Here is a 15,699-nt window from a genome sequence, read left to right as displayed (position 1 = left end):
TTTTCTGACTACTAGAGTTGGTCAAGCATCTAGTCCAATATCTTCTATCCCATTGAATACTGTGGACTATTTGATTCTTTATTTTAATGCAGCTAGCTTCACAGACATGTTGAATCTATTGACTGCATTCAAAATATTGTGAGGTTTTCCCTGGTATTTAGTACTTCATCTCTCAAGAAATTAATTTTTCATATTTTTCTTTTTCTTTGCATTTTTTCCTTTTTTTTGTTTTTCAGTGTGGTGGTGTACCAGAAACTCTTTTTCTTAACATATCTGATAAAATAAAATCACAAGTGTAGTGGAACCAATTAATAGTCATTAACGATGTAAAGAAAGTATAGCACCTCCTGCCAAGCCATGTCCATCATTGTGAATTTTATTAAATCAGGAAGAGAAGAAGGTGGCATACTATTCAGATCCAGACTCAAAGCCCACTTCTTTGAAGATGCTTTCAATTACAAACTCCAACCCACCTTCTAAGCACCAATATTGTCTTATTGTTCCCTCTGTAATTCTTCCAACTGAGCACAGTGTATTGAAGCACCTTTTTATCCAGTTTGTCTGTCTTGACTAAATTGTAAGCTCTTTTGAGCAGTGACTTTCTCTTCTGTATTTTGATGTACAGTGCTATATTTATCTAGTTGCGCTATAGAAATGATTAGTAGTTAGAGCAAGGGGACGGGTGGGAGGAGGCACAAGTTTTTTCTTTTAAGAAAAACATACTTATGTGGGCCCTAACTTGATATTCAGCCAGGACCCACATAACTCTTTTGCGGGCCTGCATAAGCTCCTGGTGGCCTGGCTGACATTGTGAAACCAATAGATTGCCCTAATGTTAAAAGGGGTGCTAGGAAAATATTAAAGAGTAGGGGGGGATAAAATTGAATCCTGTGGGATACCATAGTCAGTTGTAAATGGATCTGATGATGTTGTATTGAAGACTACCTTGGAGGACCGATTGGTAAAAAAAATATGAGAACCAGTCCAAGACCTGGTCTGTGATTCCAATGTGACACAGACCCGCCAGAAGAAGCTTGTGATCAATCGTATCAAATGCAGATGATAGGTCTAAGGAAATGAGCAAAACAGACTGATGGTGATCAAGATGATAAAGAATTTTCGCAGTCAATCCAATAAGTGAAAGTTCTGTAGAGTGATGTTGGCGGAATCCTGTTTGATCTACCCTTTACTATCATAGCAAGGACAATTGTGCTCCCATTGAAACCCCAGTTTATAAATCTTCTGTTAAGCCTCCTGTTCTTAACTACCAAAGAAATATAAAAAGATCTACTCTTAACTACCAAATAAATTTCAAAAGATCTACTCTTTACCACTCTAGCAAATCAATTATTCTCCCATTGTAACCCTGTTTATAAATCTTTTGTAAGCCGCCTTGAACCGCAAGGTAATGGCGGAATAGAAATCCCTAATGTAATGTAATGTAATTTGGATGTAGTACATTTGTTTGTTCAATGAAATCTGAGATTTGGAGAAAGATGATTTTCTCTGTAAACTTTGCCATAAAAGGGGTATTTGAAATGGGTCAATAATTTGAAACTTCATGTGCACTAATTTTGTAGTCTTTAGTTATTGGGTGGATGATTGCTTCTTTCCATGCTTTTGGAAATGTTCCTGTAGTTAAACTAGTGCATATCAGATTTAAAATGTCTGGACCAAAAATGAAAAAAAGTGTTTCAGAAAGAGTGGTGGAATAGCCTCTGATTTGGAACCTTTTATGTTTAGCGTATTCAAAGTTCTCTGTAGATCCTGAAGAGTAGGTAGGTTAAATCTTGAACATTTAGAAAGAGGAAGGTTTATTTGTTCCTCTGTCCTGTGTCCTTAGTGCCCTCAGTTCCCCTTCCTATGTCCTTAGTGCCCCCAGTGCCCTCACTACCTTACAGAATTTGTACCCCCCCCCCCGAAGCCAGCCTGCCTGCCTCCCTCCCATCCCCCTGTGCAGTAGAACCTTTGAGCAGAATCTTTCCATTTCTGCCCCCCATCCCCCCGTACAGTAGAACCCGGCATTTTTCTATCCCTCCCTCCCATCCCCCTGTGCAGTAAAACCATTGTTTCCCTCCCCCGCCACTACTGCTGCCGTGCAGCCGACCCCACTGGCCCTCCCATCTGACCCTTCCACCACGAGATGACATAGAAACCTCCCGACTCCAGCAGCGTCCGCAGCACTCTAAACATGCTGCTTTGGGGACTTCTACTGCCTGTGATTTCCTCTGCTGCATATCATGGATGTGGCAGAGGAAATCAGGGCAGTAGAAGGCCACGAAGCAGCGTGTTTACAGTGCTGCGGACGCTGCTGGATTCGGGAGGTTTTTGGTCATCTCGTGGTGGAAAGGTCGGATGGGAGGGTCAACGGGGGTTTGAGTGCGCCGAGGAGGGGTATGGGGGGTGCACCAAAGAACTTCCTTACAGTGAGTGAGGGGGGAGCCGCGCCAGGTGTGAACTGTAAGGGAGCCGGCAAGACCGCAAGGACCATTGTATGCACGCATGCGCACTCTTGACGGCCATGGACCTACGGATCAGGGATCACGCAGGTAAGAGTGCGCATGCGCATTTAGCATTTTATTTTAGTAGATAGCCTGTTCCTTAAATTTGTTTCGGTTTTGTAGAGTCTTGTTATGCGGCCATTTTCTCTCAAGACATCTCAGTTGTTTTTTGATAAGGGTGAGATGAAGACTGTACCAGGGATTTCTTTGTTTACGTGGAGAAAGGTATAAGTATCAGTGGGAGCTACTGAGTCTAAAAGTTTGGTTATGAAGGCTTTCCATGAGGCAACTTTCTCATCAATGGATGATTCTGATAATTCTGCTAGTTTGGACTCAAATTAGAAGAGATGGAAGCATCATCCAGCTTTGAGTAGTTGCGAGAGGTTATTATCTTAGAGCTAAGGGTAAAAGCATTGGGCCTAAAGAAGTGGGAGAAAGTGATAAGAAAATGATCGGACCAGGGAAGTTGTGTATAAGCCACAACTTGGAATTGATCTTCCAGTGATTTGGGGACAAGAACCATGTCTAAAATATGCCCTGCTGTGTGAGTGGGACAAGTTAACAAAGGCTGAAGATTTAAATCCTTCAAGAGAGTTAAGAAATCTGAAGTAAAAGTATTATTATAGTCATTGAAATGGATATTAAAATGATGGGGTTGAAAGATGAAGTATGCCCCTAAGAAAAAGAATTATCATAGTGGTTTACAAAAAAATCAAATAAAGGAACTACATTATAAATTGGAGGAAAGGAACAGTTGATTAGAAATAATATAGAAATAGGACAAAATTGTCAAGTAAAAAATAAGGAATGTCAATAAGTGACTGCCCCAGCCAGTAGGGTCTATGAAATCCGGATAGTGTTAAATGCTTGGGTAAATAGATAGGTTTTCAGTTGGGTGAGTAAAGATGTTTCGAGCTGAAGAGCCAGAGGAGCTGTGTTCCAGAGGAAAGGGCCCATTACATCACAGATGGAAAAGAGGTGGAGAGTATGAACAAATGGTACTGCCAAAAGATGTTCCTGAGTGGAGCGCAGTGCGAGTGGGAAAATAGGGTTTCAGATCTTTCTGCAGCCTTTGATTTAATTGATTACAACCACCTCACTAAGCTTCACTCTATAGGGACTATAGATAAGGAACATAAATGAACCCTACACAGGATTAATTTGTCGAGGGCCCCTAGGCATACAAGTACACTGGGCCCCCCTGCCCTGCCCCGCCACACCCCACCATGCGCCCAGGCGGAACCAGGAAGCTGCATCAGAGGGAAGCTTTGGGCAAACTAACTAAACTAAACTAAACCTTAAGTTTGTATACCGCATCATCTCCACAGAAGTAGAGCTTGACACAGTTTACAGGAATAGATATAAAAGGAACTCCAACGAAAGTAGAAGGACTTAGTAAAGAGAAAGTTTAGAGGAACTTAGTATATTGAATAGGGAGAGGTCAATTATATTTTAGAGTAAAGCCAAGTTTTCAAATGTTTTCAGAAGAGTTGGAGGGAGCCTAGACTCCGAAGCGGGGCAGTAAAGCTGTTCCACAGTTCGGTGATCCTGAAGACGATGGATGTCCCTAATTTTCCTGAATGGGATATGCCTTTTAAAGAGGGGAAGGATAGTTTGAATTTTTGAGTGGATATGATGGTGTTGGGATTCGAGGAGTTCCAGGATAGTCGAAAAAGGGGAGGAAGGATGCCATGTAGAGATTTGAAGGTTAGGCAGGCGCATTTGTAGTGGATCCTAAGGATTACTGGGAGCTAGTGAAGCTTAGACATAAGCGGGGAGAAGTGGTCAAATTTTCTTTTTGCGAAGATTAGTTTAGCCGCGGTGTTCTGAATCCGTTGAAGTCTATGAAGGCTTTTCTTTGTTAGGCTTAAGTAGATGGAATTACAGTAATCCAGTCTGGAAAGAATGATGGATTGTACGAGGACAGCGAAGTGTTGTTGATGGAAGCAGGATCTCACTTTCCTTAACGTGTGAAGATTGAAAAAGCATTTTTTTGCTAGGGAGTTAAGGTGGTCGTTGAAGGACAGTGTAGAATCAATGATGATGCCCAGAACTTTGCTTGAGTGCTCAAGCTGCAATGTGGTGCCAGAGGATAGTGGTAGCTGATCTAATTTTGGGCCGAGCCCCTCCAGCACTGCATGCAAAATTACAGTTCCCGTTGCCTTTCTTACCTGCGTTGCTTGCTTGTCTTACTTTCTGTCGATGGGGGGCCGTGTTGCCGATCGATGCTGGAAGAGCCCATCGCCATTTGGAAAAAACAATGTTGATGCCCTCCTTCATCGGGCCCCCTGACCATTTCAGGCCCTAGGCACATGCCTACTGGGCCTATTGGTTAATCCTGCCTTGCCTACACCTTGCCTTGTGGTGTCTCTCAAGGATCTTTTCTTCCTCCTATCCTATTCAATATTTTTCAGTGCCCCTTTCTCACCCTCCTACAATTGCTTGATCTCACTTCCTTTGTTTACATTGATGACATCCAGACAGGGCAGGATTAATTCTTTGAGGGGCCCTAAGCACACAAGTACACTTGGTCCCCCTGGCTCTGCCCTGTCCCACCCTGCCCATGCCCCACCCCTACCCCACCCATGTCCCACCCCATTTATCTGTTTTCTTCTTTCTTTATTTCCACTTGCATTTCTTTTTTCTTTTTAATTCAAAACAAACAAAGATTAGTATTCCAGTGCAGTTTTTCTTCTATGCAACCCCCAAACATCTCTGAACAAATTCCCCTTCCTTCTCTTCCCACCTACTTACCCAGGAATTTAACTCTGAACCCTTTCCATGCATATATGAAAGTGTTCAAATATTTGTAAAGCAGTAATACTATCCAAAATATAAGTCTATATTAATAACCAAGTTTACGCCTCTCAACTGCCTCACTCAACATCAACCAACTGTAACCCATATGTATGTATAAACAACCAAATCTGTAACTCCTCTACTACGTTCCACTCCATGTATGTTAATTTGCAATGAAACAACAAGGCAAGCAGTCCACCAAAGAATCCTACATGAAACAAAAAAAGATTGGCATAAAATAAGGAGATTCAAATCAGGTTAATTCAAGATGCTCCCAAGAACCATGCCTGATGCATTTCGCCAAACAAGGCTAGTCAACGCTAACAAAAAAACTTGTCTTTCATACAAACAGAACACAGAAAACACCTTCGCCTAGTATGGAATAAGTAATCACAAACTAACCTCTCCCCCCCTTTTGACAAAACTGTAGTATGTTTTTTAGCCACAGCCAGTGCTAAAAAAATGCTTTACAGTTTTGTAAAAGGGGGGGGGGGGATAAAATAGAAATAAAACCACCAAGACGCTGGACTCTGCATACAATGCAACACCACAGAAACAGCAATGCATGTCCCTAAAGCAAAAAAATAAATAGAAATGTTTTTCCTACCTTTGTCTTGTCTGGTTTCAGCTCTCCTCATCTTCTTGTCACTCTCTTCCTTTCATTTTCTGTCCTTCTGTGCCACTTTCAGAAACTGTATGCCTCCCCCTTCCATTTTTCCCTTCACTCCCATTGGTCTGGAATCCATCTTCTTCAATCCCCTCCTCCAATGGTCTGACATCTCTCTCTTCTCCTCTTATTCCCTTCCCTCTCCCACACTCACACCCACATGGTCTGGAATTTCACTCTCTCCTCTCCCTTTCCCCCATTTCCATCAGCATCAGCCCCATTTCTTTCCCTCCAACCCAATTCCATCCAGTATCCTTCCCCCTTATGTTTTCCCCCTTTCCCTGCACACCAATTTCATCAGCATCTGCCTCCTTTCTTTCCCTCCAACACAATTCCATCCAGTATCCTTCCTCCTTTCCCTGCACCCCAATTCCATCAGCATCTGCCCTCTTTCATTCCCTTCAACCCAATTCTATCCAGTATCCTTTTACCCTTAGCTCTAAGATAATAACCTCTCGCAACTACTCAAAGCTGGATGATGCTTCCATCTCTTCTAATTTGAGTCCAAACTAGCAGAATTATCAGAATCATCCATTGATGAGAAAGTTGCCTCATGGAAAGCCTTCATAACCAAACTTTTAGACTCAGTAGCTCCCACTGATACTTATACCTTTCTCCACGTAAACAAAGAAATCCCTGGTACAGTCTTCATCTCACCCTTATCAAAAAACAACTGAGATGTCTTGAGAGAAAATGGCCGCATAACAAGACTCTACAAAACCGAAACAAATTTAAGGAACAGGCTATCTACTAAAATAAAATGCTAAATGCGCATGCGCACTCTTACCTGCGTGATCCCTGATCCGTAGGTCCATGGCCGTCAAGAGTGCGCATGCGTGCATACAATGGTCCTTGCGGTCTTGCCGGCTCCCTTACAGTTCACACCTGGCGCGGCTCCCCCCTCACTCACTGTAAGGAAGTTCTTTGGTGCACCCCCCATACCCCTCCTCGGCGCACTCAAACCCCCGTTGACCCTCCCATCCGACCTTTCCACCACGAGATGACCAAAAACCTCCCGAATCCAGCAGCGTCCGCAGCACTGTAAACACGCTGCTTCGTGGCCTTCTACTGCCCTGATTTCCTCTGCCACATCCATGATATGCAGCAGAGGAAATCACAGGCAGTAGAAGTTCCCGAAGCAGCATGTTTAGAGTGCTGCGGACGCTGCTGGAGTCGGGAGGTTTCTATGTCATCTCGTGGTGGAAGGGTCAGCCCCAGCGTTTTTAACCTGTCAGCGTATGAGAAATTTTCCATACCTTTTATAAGTTTAGTCGCCCTCCTCTGCACTCCCTCGAGTACTGCCATATCCTTTTTGAGGTACGGCGACCAGTATTGAACACAGTACTTCAGGAGCAGGAGAGGGTGCCCGGTCCCTCCTGCTCCTAGGCTTCATCTTCAGGAGCAGGAGGAAGCATGAAGTCCTCCTGCTCTTGTACCTCCCGCCGGCCGCTGCCCAGTGTGACCATATGGCTCCAGAAAAAAGGGGACGTATTGAGACATCCGGGTTTTACTTTCATTGAAAGCAACCAAGATGTCTCAATCTGTTCTCCTTACTTCTGTTGTTTTCAATGGAAGTAAAACCCGGATGTCTCAATCCGTCCCCTTTTTTCTGGAGCCATATGGTCACACTAGCCATGCCCCAGCGCATCATCTAATGCACGGGGAGAGGCCTAAGGCCTTGATTGGCTGAGGCGCCTCGGGTCCCTACCAAGGGAAGAGCCCGAGGTGCCTCAGCCAATCAGGGCCTTAGGACTCGCCCTGTGCATCACATGATACACCAGGGCATGGCCTAAGGCCTCACTTGCATCGGAGGAGGCCTGGAGCAGGAGGAACTGACCACCCCTCCTGCTCCCAATGAACAGAAAAGGAAGACGGAGGTGGTGGGCCAGGCCCGGTCCAGCTGGCCGGCATCAGAGGAGACCTGGAACAGGAGGGACTGACCACCCCTCCTGCTCCCAACGAGTTAGGTACGGGGGTGGGTTGGGCCTGGCCTGGCCCGGTCCACTTCGGAGGAGGCCTGGAGCAGGAGGGACTGACCACCCCTCCTGCTCCCAAAGAGTTTAAAAGGTGCGGGGAGAGGGTGGCCCAGGCCGGACAAAGAGGGAGGCAGGCAGGGCAGGAGTCATTTGTGGGGCATCAGCGTGGGGGGTTGGCATGTAAAACCATGGGCCACCCGCAACTTTTTTAAACAATTTGTAGCCCAGCAAGCCCGTGGTGTTAACCTGCTTTAAACCCACAGGTTAAAACCATGGGCTCGCAGTGCAGGGCAGAGCAGGGCGGCATTCAGGGTAAGCAGGCAGGAGACAGATTGGGGCAGAGTAGGGCAGCATTCAGGGCGAGCAGGGCTTCTATGGAGCTGGAGAGTTTTCGACTAGTCTCCAGCAGTTGCTTCTTGGGTTGATCGGCCAGCCCAGACGGTTTTAAATTTTTGGTTGATGAATTGCATTGCTGTCCAATTTGCATGCATTTTTCCTCATTTGCATGCATGGATTTGAATCGGATCGCAGGTGAGGTTAGTGAATAGTTCAGGAGGGAAATCTGGTCACAAACCGATCAGTACACGATCGGTTTGCTTAGTGAATCTTGCCCTATGTTCTTCCGTCAACATTCCCAATATAATAGAATCCTGCTTTTAAGAGCTCTGAAATAATTTCCCATTCTCCAACTATTTTGCCTTTTAGATTCTTGTTCACTCTGAGATAGATGACAGGAGCCTATGGGAGACTTTTGCTGGTTGTGAGACCTATTCCTACATTTTGCTGATGTTGCTAAAGTCACAGGCTTGTGCAAACTGGTTTCAGTTCAGATGCTGAGATGCTAATGTGTTGTAACACCGTTAGGGGTAGGATGTAATGTAAACCTCCCCTCAATGCCTTCTATATCACAAATGCTTGTGCAATAAAGTCTTCAGGCCCTCAGAGGTGCCACCAGAAGCTCAATATATCTTCATAGCAACTGGCTTTATGCCCCCTATCGTCATCGGGTCTTTTTACTACTTAGTGTGCAATGCTTAATGAACTTATTTTAGTGTTTTCAATAAATAATCATAAATAGTTATAAATAGTTTTAAATGAAGTGTTGAACTTAACTTGGGTGGTTTAGCCAAGAGGGACAGAGTACGCCAACATGTTTCATCTGCTAAGCTTTGAACGCATCCCAACAATATATCCAAGAGGTATGCTCAGGTTTATTAAAGAGGAAATACTCTCGAATCTCAATTCTGATTAGGTCACAGAATTGTTTATCTTGTAGTAGGGCACTGTTAAAATGCCATTGCCTTTGTTGTATAGGAGTAGTCTGGATTTTGATCTGAAGAGTGATAGCTGCATGATCAGAGATGAGTATGGGTAACATATCAGTATCTACAATAGAAGCACATAAGGATTCACTAATCAAAAAAAATCAATTTGAAAGTATGACAGGTGAGGAGAGAAGAAAGTGAAAGCCTCCATTTTGTTGTGTGTGTGCCTCCATATGTCAGTTAATCTGGTATTACTGATCATATCCTGTAAGGCAAACCAAGATTTCGATACTTTGTACGTACAGTTCGATTTTCTATCCCTGGTAAGATCTAAGACCAAATTAAAGTCACCTGCTACAACCAATTGTAAAACTAGAAAAAACAAGGAAGGCAACCAAGTCACATCAAGGTCTGTGAGGGGGAAGCTCAAAGTGCCTAACCTGGCTCACAACTTGCAAACCAAATATAATGTAATATGTCAAAGAACATGTCACATTATATGATGTTATAGGGCGCTCTCAGTGTGAACCCTCAGTGATAGGAGCTCAGCTCCGACACTTCACTTCTGGGTCAAGGCCATAAGCCTCCACCCGCACACCATCATCGAGCACCCTGTGTGTGCAGAAATCAAACCAATCAACAATCAAAGTGAGTAAATGAAACTCAACACAAACAACCTGAGCGACTCCCACACAAACCCTGCCAGCCAAACCCCCTCAAAAAACTCACACAAAATCACAAAGTCAAAAACCATACCACAAAGTGAAAAACATATCCAAAAGAAACAATACTTATCCAAAACTGTCACACAAATGGAAAAACCGCGCCAGGAGGAAAGGTTCAACCGCGCTGGTTTCGGGAGGAGCCCTTCTTCAGGAACCTGGCCTCCAACAGAACACAAGCAGAGAGGAAGGCTGGAGGGCGGTTTCCTCCTGGCGCGGTTTTTCCGTTTGTGTGACAGTTTTGGATAAGTATTGTTTCTTTTGGATATGTTTTTCACTTTGTGGTATGGTTTTTGACTTTGTTTGTGATTTTGTGTGAGTTTTTTGAAGGGGTTTGGCTGGCAGGGTTTGTGTGGGGGTCGCTCAGGTTGTTTGTGTTGAGTTTCATTTACTCACTTTGATTGTTGATTGGTTTGATTTCTGCACACACAGGGCGCTCGATGATGGTGTGCGGGTGGAGGCTTATGGCCTTGACCCAGAAGTGAAGTGTCGGAGCTGAGCTCCTATCACTGAGGGTTCACACTGAGAGCGCCCTATAACATCATATAATGTGACATGTTCTTTGACATATTACATTATATTTGGTTTGCAAGTTGTGAGCCAAGTTAGGCACTTTGAGCTTCCCCCTCACAGACCTTGATGTGACTTGGTTGCCTTCCTTGTTTTTTCTAGTTTAGGATTTGTTTGGCAAATCAGGAGTGTGTTGTTGTTGACAACCAATTGTAAGTCAACCTCCTCCAAAAGAGACTCGTTTATAGCATGGAAAAAAATCGGGACAATCAGTATTTGGGGCATAGATATCTCTGCCCCAGCACTGGAAATCTCTGCCCAGCACTGGAAATCAAGACTTTGACCCACCTACCACTGAGGTCTGTGAATGAAAAGAGAACAGAGATGTCACTTCTATTCCTTATTAGAGTTAATACACCACCTCTTCTATCTATAGCTGGAGAAAAATATGGTGGCAAGGCCCAAGGTAGATGAACCTTAGCTGAAGTAGCACTATCCAAGTGAGACTCCTGTAGCATAATGACATCAACGTTACTATTATTTTCTTTAATTTAATTTTGTTATTAAGACCTTTTGTATTTAGTGAAATAATTTTAAGATTCATAGCAATATATAAAGAGTGTTCTGTAAATTATGAATTGAACAGATGTACACTTCATCATAGATAACATCAAGATAGAGAATTATCGATTAAATACCTTGAAGCATGTAAAGGCATATGAAATCAAAATGTGTGTCTTAAACCCATTAATTATACACCACAAATTAACTGAAGTGACTAAAAGGTCACAGAGAAACAACAATCTGAGTGCGGCTAAGGAGGCCAGAATAGCAGGGAGAATCCCAGAGCACCCTTGTAAGTAATCGGGATTCAATGTGTAATAAACTAAAATTGTACTGTGGAGCAGAAATTGAATATTGTTATAATTGTGTGAAAAACAGAGCATATACAAAACCGTATGTGACATTATCAAACCAATCAGCATATCAGGTTGAGAGACCAAACTCCTATAGAAAAATGTGGGTCACCATACAATCAACCCTATACATGCAGTCAAACCTGATTAATAGGAGTTGGTGAGTGCTGTTCAATAAAGGTGGCCAGCTCATCAGGATTGATGAAGTCTTTAGTTTGATTATTCAGGGTCACTCTCATCCGGGCTGGATATAATAGGCCAAATCTGGTGTTCAGGTTTTTAAGCAGAGGCAAAAGTCTGCCGTTAGATTAGTGAGTTTTTCATTAATTTCGTCTGTGCAGGCTTTCTTATCCGTGGCGAGTTCTTTCAATTCATGGAGCTTTGCTAAGATCTCGTGACTATTGTCTCCGGCAGAGCTAGGGAGTGGCATTTTCGACGGTGAGGTCGACTCGGGTTTATGCCATTTTACTCACTTTTTTGTCCGTCATCATTCCTCAAGGGAGAATAAAACAGCTCTGTGATGCTTTAGAAAGATAAGTATATGCTCCGCATAGATTTATAGATCGATTTGTTAAAGTAGTTTATATTTGAGTACCGAAAGGTGTGGGAGCTCTATTATCAAGCTGCCATTTCTCGTGGGCTCAGCAAGACCCCCATGGGTCTGTTATTTGATTTTAAAGCACTAGATGCCTTTTGATCTTTTGGGATAGGTGTGATCAAAATATATCCCATTTCTTCATTAAAAGTCCCTCTTGAATAAGTCCTTTTTAAAATCAAGTGTTGCTTCTCTCATTAATTTTGAAGGACATGCATCTAGTATGCAGTTTGATTTAGCATATTTATTAAACAAATTTAGAAACTGATGCCAGTTTGGGGACTCAAAGTGGTCCCATAACATATCTGCCCTAGGCGCCTTTTCCTGAATTTCAAATTTAAATTCACTATTAAAATCAATTGTAGTCATAGTTATTATAGCTCTCAAATCTCCACTAGGCCAAGAGAGATAGCTGCTGTGATCCCACCCTCATCCCATCTGCCCCCTCTTACCTGCCCCAGAGACCTGGCCGCATGGCAGGGAGGAGGTGTTTTGGCTGGACGAGGTGGTGCCTACAGAAATAGGAGGACATGCAGAGACAGAGGGTCAAATCCTCTCCTCCCTCAAGGTCAATCTCCCCCCTTCCCATCAACTCCGCTAGGCCAAGAGAGAAGCAGATGTCCCAACCTCTTCCACCCTCATCTGCCCCCTCTTATCTGCCCTAGAGGCTGGGCTCTCTGGAGCTGTGGCTGTGTAGGGGGCGTGGCTGGACAAAGCGCTGCCTACAGAGACAGGAGGACATGCAGAGTCAGAGGGTCAGATCCTCTCCTCCCTTAAAGTCAGGCCCCCCTCACTTTGATCTCTCTCTGCCTTGCCATGTCAAAACTTCTCATCCCCTCACTGTCTCGCCGCAGCCCTGCCGACATCTATCCCCCTCCCCCCTTATCCCATTGCATTATCTAGGCCCTGCCCTCTCTTACCTGGCCTAGAGGCTGGGCTATCTGGAGCAGAGGCGAGGGGCTGCCTGGATGACCGTATATCTACAGAGATAGGAGGACATGCAGAGACAGAGAGTCACATTGTCTCCTTCTTCAAGGTAAGGCCCCCCTTCCCTCCCTCACTTTGCTCCCTTTCCACCTTGTAGAAACCTCTCTTTCCCTCACTGTCAGATCTTCTAGCCCAGGGGTAGGCAATTGGGGGTCCTTGAGAGCCACAGCTAGGTCAGATTGTCTGGATATCCACAATGTATATGTATGAAATGGATTGCCATGCACTGCCTCCTTGAGATGCAAGTCTATCTCATGCATATTCATTGTGGATATCCAGACAACCTGACTTGGCTGCAGCTCTTGAGGACCCCCAATTGCTTACCCCTGGCCTAGCCTATTCCACATCTCCTGCCATTCTGACATCTGTCCCCCTCCCCCAGCTCTGTACCATCTAGGCTCTTACTTGGTCTAGAGGCTGGCCTGGCTGTGGCTGAGGAAGGGTTGTGGCCGGCTGGGGTGGTTCCTACAAAGACAGCAATTGCAAAAGCATAGAGAATCAGATTGTCTCCCCCCCTCTCTTTCACGTTCATCCCATCTGCCATCTATGACAGGCATTCTCTTATCTGTGGGACTGGCTGGTCTGGCTGGCACACAGGAGGGAACCTGGGTGTCAGAGCTGGGTCCTAGAAAGACAGGAAATCCAACACATCATGTCAGCTTGCCTCCTCCTCCTTCCCTGTTAGCCCTCTCTCCCCCCTCACCCTAATCCCATCTCTCATCTATGCCAGGCACTCTCTTACCTGTGGTACCAGCTTGACCTGTTGACGAAGAGGACGCCTGGCTGCCAGAGCTGGGTCCTAGAAAGAAATACAGTAAATCCTAAATATAAACACAGTTCATCTCCTTCAATGTTACCCTCACTCACCTAGTACTGTATTCCTCCCTCCTCCAATCCACCACCCTGAATGGGCCTATCAACCTCATTATCTGCATCTACCTTTCTATAGCAGTGACTCTCATGTAGGCCCTGATAAGTTACCCATCCCCCACACAAATACCATTCCCCACACACACCTTCTCCCACTCCTGAGTGAGAGGTGAAAACAGCCATATAGCATGGCTGTTCTTATTATATATATATATACATATATACACACACACACACCCCTGTGCTGAAGTATATTGGCATTTGGGTCTATGTGAGTCACAGTATAATGTGCCCAACCCTCAACATATATGCTTATAAACAGCACAGCTATACCCTCAGACAGAATATTATGGGTCCTAGGTTTTGCATGGGGGCAGCAGAAATATCACCATTGACACACCTGGGTTGAACTTGCATCTGCCCTCTTTATTTCCATAGATTTCAAGGGACGTAGAGGGTGAAGCTATGCTGTCTCTAAGCATATATGTTGAGCACATGTAACACTTTTCAATAGAGCTCCTCCTGCAAATGACATGTTATACATGCTGCCTGTGAAATACTGGAAATAATGCTCACACATGCACCTTCTGAAGCAGTGTCGTACTCGCTTCTGAGGTAGACAGGGCCTAGCCTGGCCACCAACTCTTCTTCCTTGGGGCTCAAAGTCACCTCCAATGGGGGTCCCCCGCTGTGGCAGCTGCATGCTCCTGTATGGCCCTGGACCTCTGTCTCACCTGGGCCTTGATGTCGCAATGGCCCCCCCGACATCAACAGTAATGCCCCCCCCATCAATGGCAATGTGCTAGCTCTGTTACAAGAAGGTCCTGTGATGACTGCGTCTGCCGGTCCATCCCCCTCCGATGTCATTTACTTGATCTAGACACGTCTATAGGTGCTGTGCCTAAGTTCTGGGGCTCGTGCAGTCTAATCACGTGCCTCTCTGTACTTGTTTATTCATGCTCACGGTGCATCAGCTGTGTAAGTTCTTATCTTGATCACCATTACAGAGCACTTCGCAGAGAAGAAGCTTTGTCGCCCTAATAATCAGTATCCTTCCACTACCTTTCTTCTGTCCCTGCCCTAGTTTCTCTCTCCCTCATTATCCAATTACTCGATAACCTCTTGCCTTCTGCAAAAGAGCTCAGAGGGCAGAGCCAGCAACTGCAATGTTTGGAGGGGGAGATAGAAAGGACATGGAAGGGTGGTGGAAGGAGAGAAAGGGGGCAGGGTGGTATGGAAGGGTGGTGGAGGAAGAGAAAGGGGGTAGGGTGGTAAGGAAGGGTGGTGGGAAGGCTGGTATGGAAGGATGGTGGGGCAGTGTGGTATGGAAGGGTGGTGGAGGGAGAGAAAGGGAGCAGATGCTAATGGAATTGGTGTGCAAGGAAAGGGAAGAGAGACATAAGGGGGAAGGATACTGGATGTAATTGGGTTGGAGGGAAAGAAAGGGAGCAGATGCTGATGGAAGTGGTATGTAAGGAAAGGGGAGAAAGGCATAAGGGGGGAAGGATACTGGATGCAATTGGATTGGAGGGAAAGAAAGGGGGCAGATGCTGATGGAAGTGGGGGGAAGGGAGAGAAGAGAGTGAAATGTCAGAGCACGGGGGTGTGGGAGAGGGAAGGAAAGAAGATAGATGCCACACCAATGGGGGAATGAGAGAAAGATGAAAGGGAGAGGCAGACAATTTATGGAAGAGGCATAGAAAGAGAGCAGATGCCATATGGAAGAGGATTTGTTCAGAGATGTTTGGAGGTTGCATAGAAGAAAAACTGTACACTGGCACTGGTATGGTAATCTTTGTTGTTTGTTTTGAATCTAATATAATAAAACGCTAGGCCGCGCATGCGCACTCCCATCGCATGGGTCCATTTTCCGTGAGCTGTAGCGACCCA

At 45.0% G+C, this 15,699-nt stretch overlaps 1 protein-coding gene across 1 annotated transcript in view; it reads right to left on the bottom strand.

The window, feature by feature from the left end:
- Window positions 1–15,699, bottom strand: part of NKPD1 (NTPase KAP family P-loop domain containing 1) — a 190,641-nt gene that overhangs the window by 54,120 nt on the left and 120,822 nt on the right. The window contains exons 5-7 of the mRNA XM_033954628.1: window positions 13,682–13,738; window positions 13,345–13,564; window positions 12,405–12,464 (exon numbers count right to left, since the gene is read on the bottom strand). The gene's annotated coding sequence lies outside the window, so the exon portion shown is untranslated. The remainder of the gene's footprint in view (window positions 1–12,404; window positions 12,465–13,344; window positions 13,565–13,681; window positions 13,739–15,699) is intronic.

Source organism: Geotrypetes seraphini, chromosome 8, assembly GCF_902459505.1.
Source record: "Geotrypetes seraphini chromosome 8, aGeoSer1.1, whole genome shotgun sequence".
Taxonomy (NCBI): domain Eukaryota; kingdom Metazoa; phylum Chordata; class Amphibia; order Gymnophiona; family Dermophiidae; genus Geotrypetes; species Geotrypetes seraphini.
The sequence above is the reverse complement of the archived record's forward strand: the minus strand, read 5'-3'. Positions and strand labels throughout refer to the sequence as shown.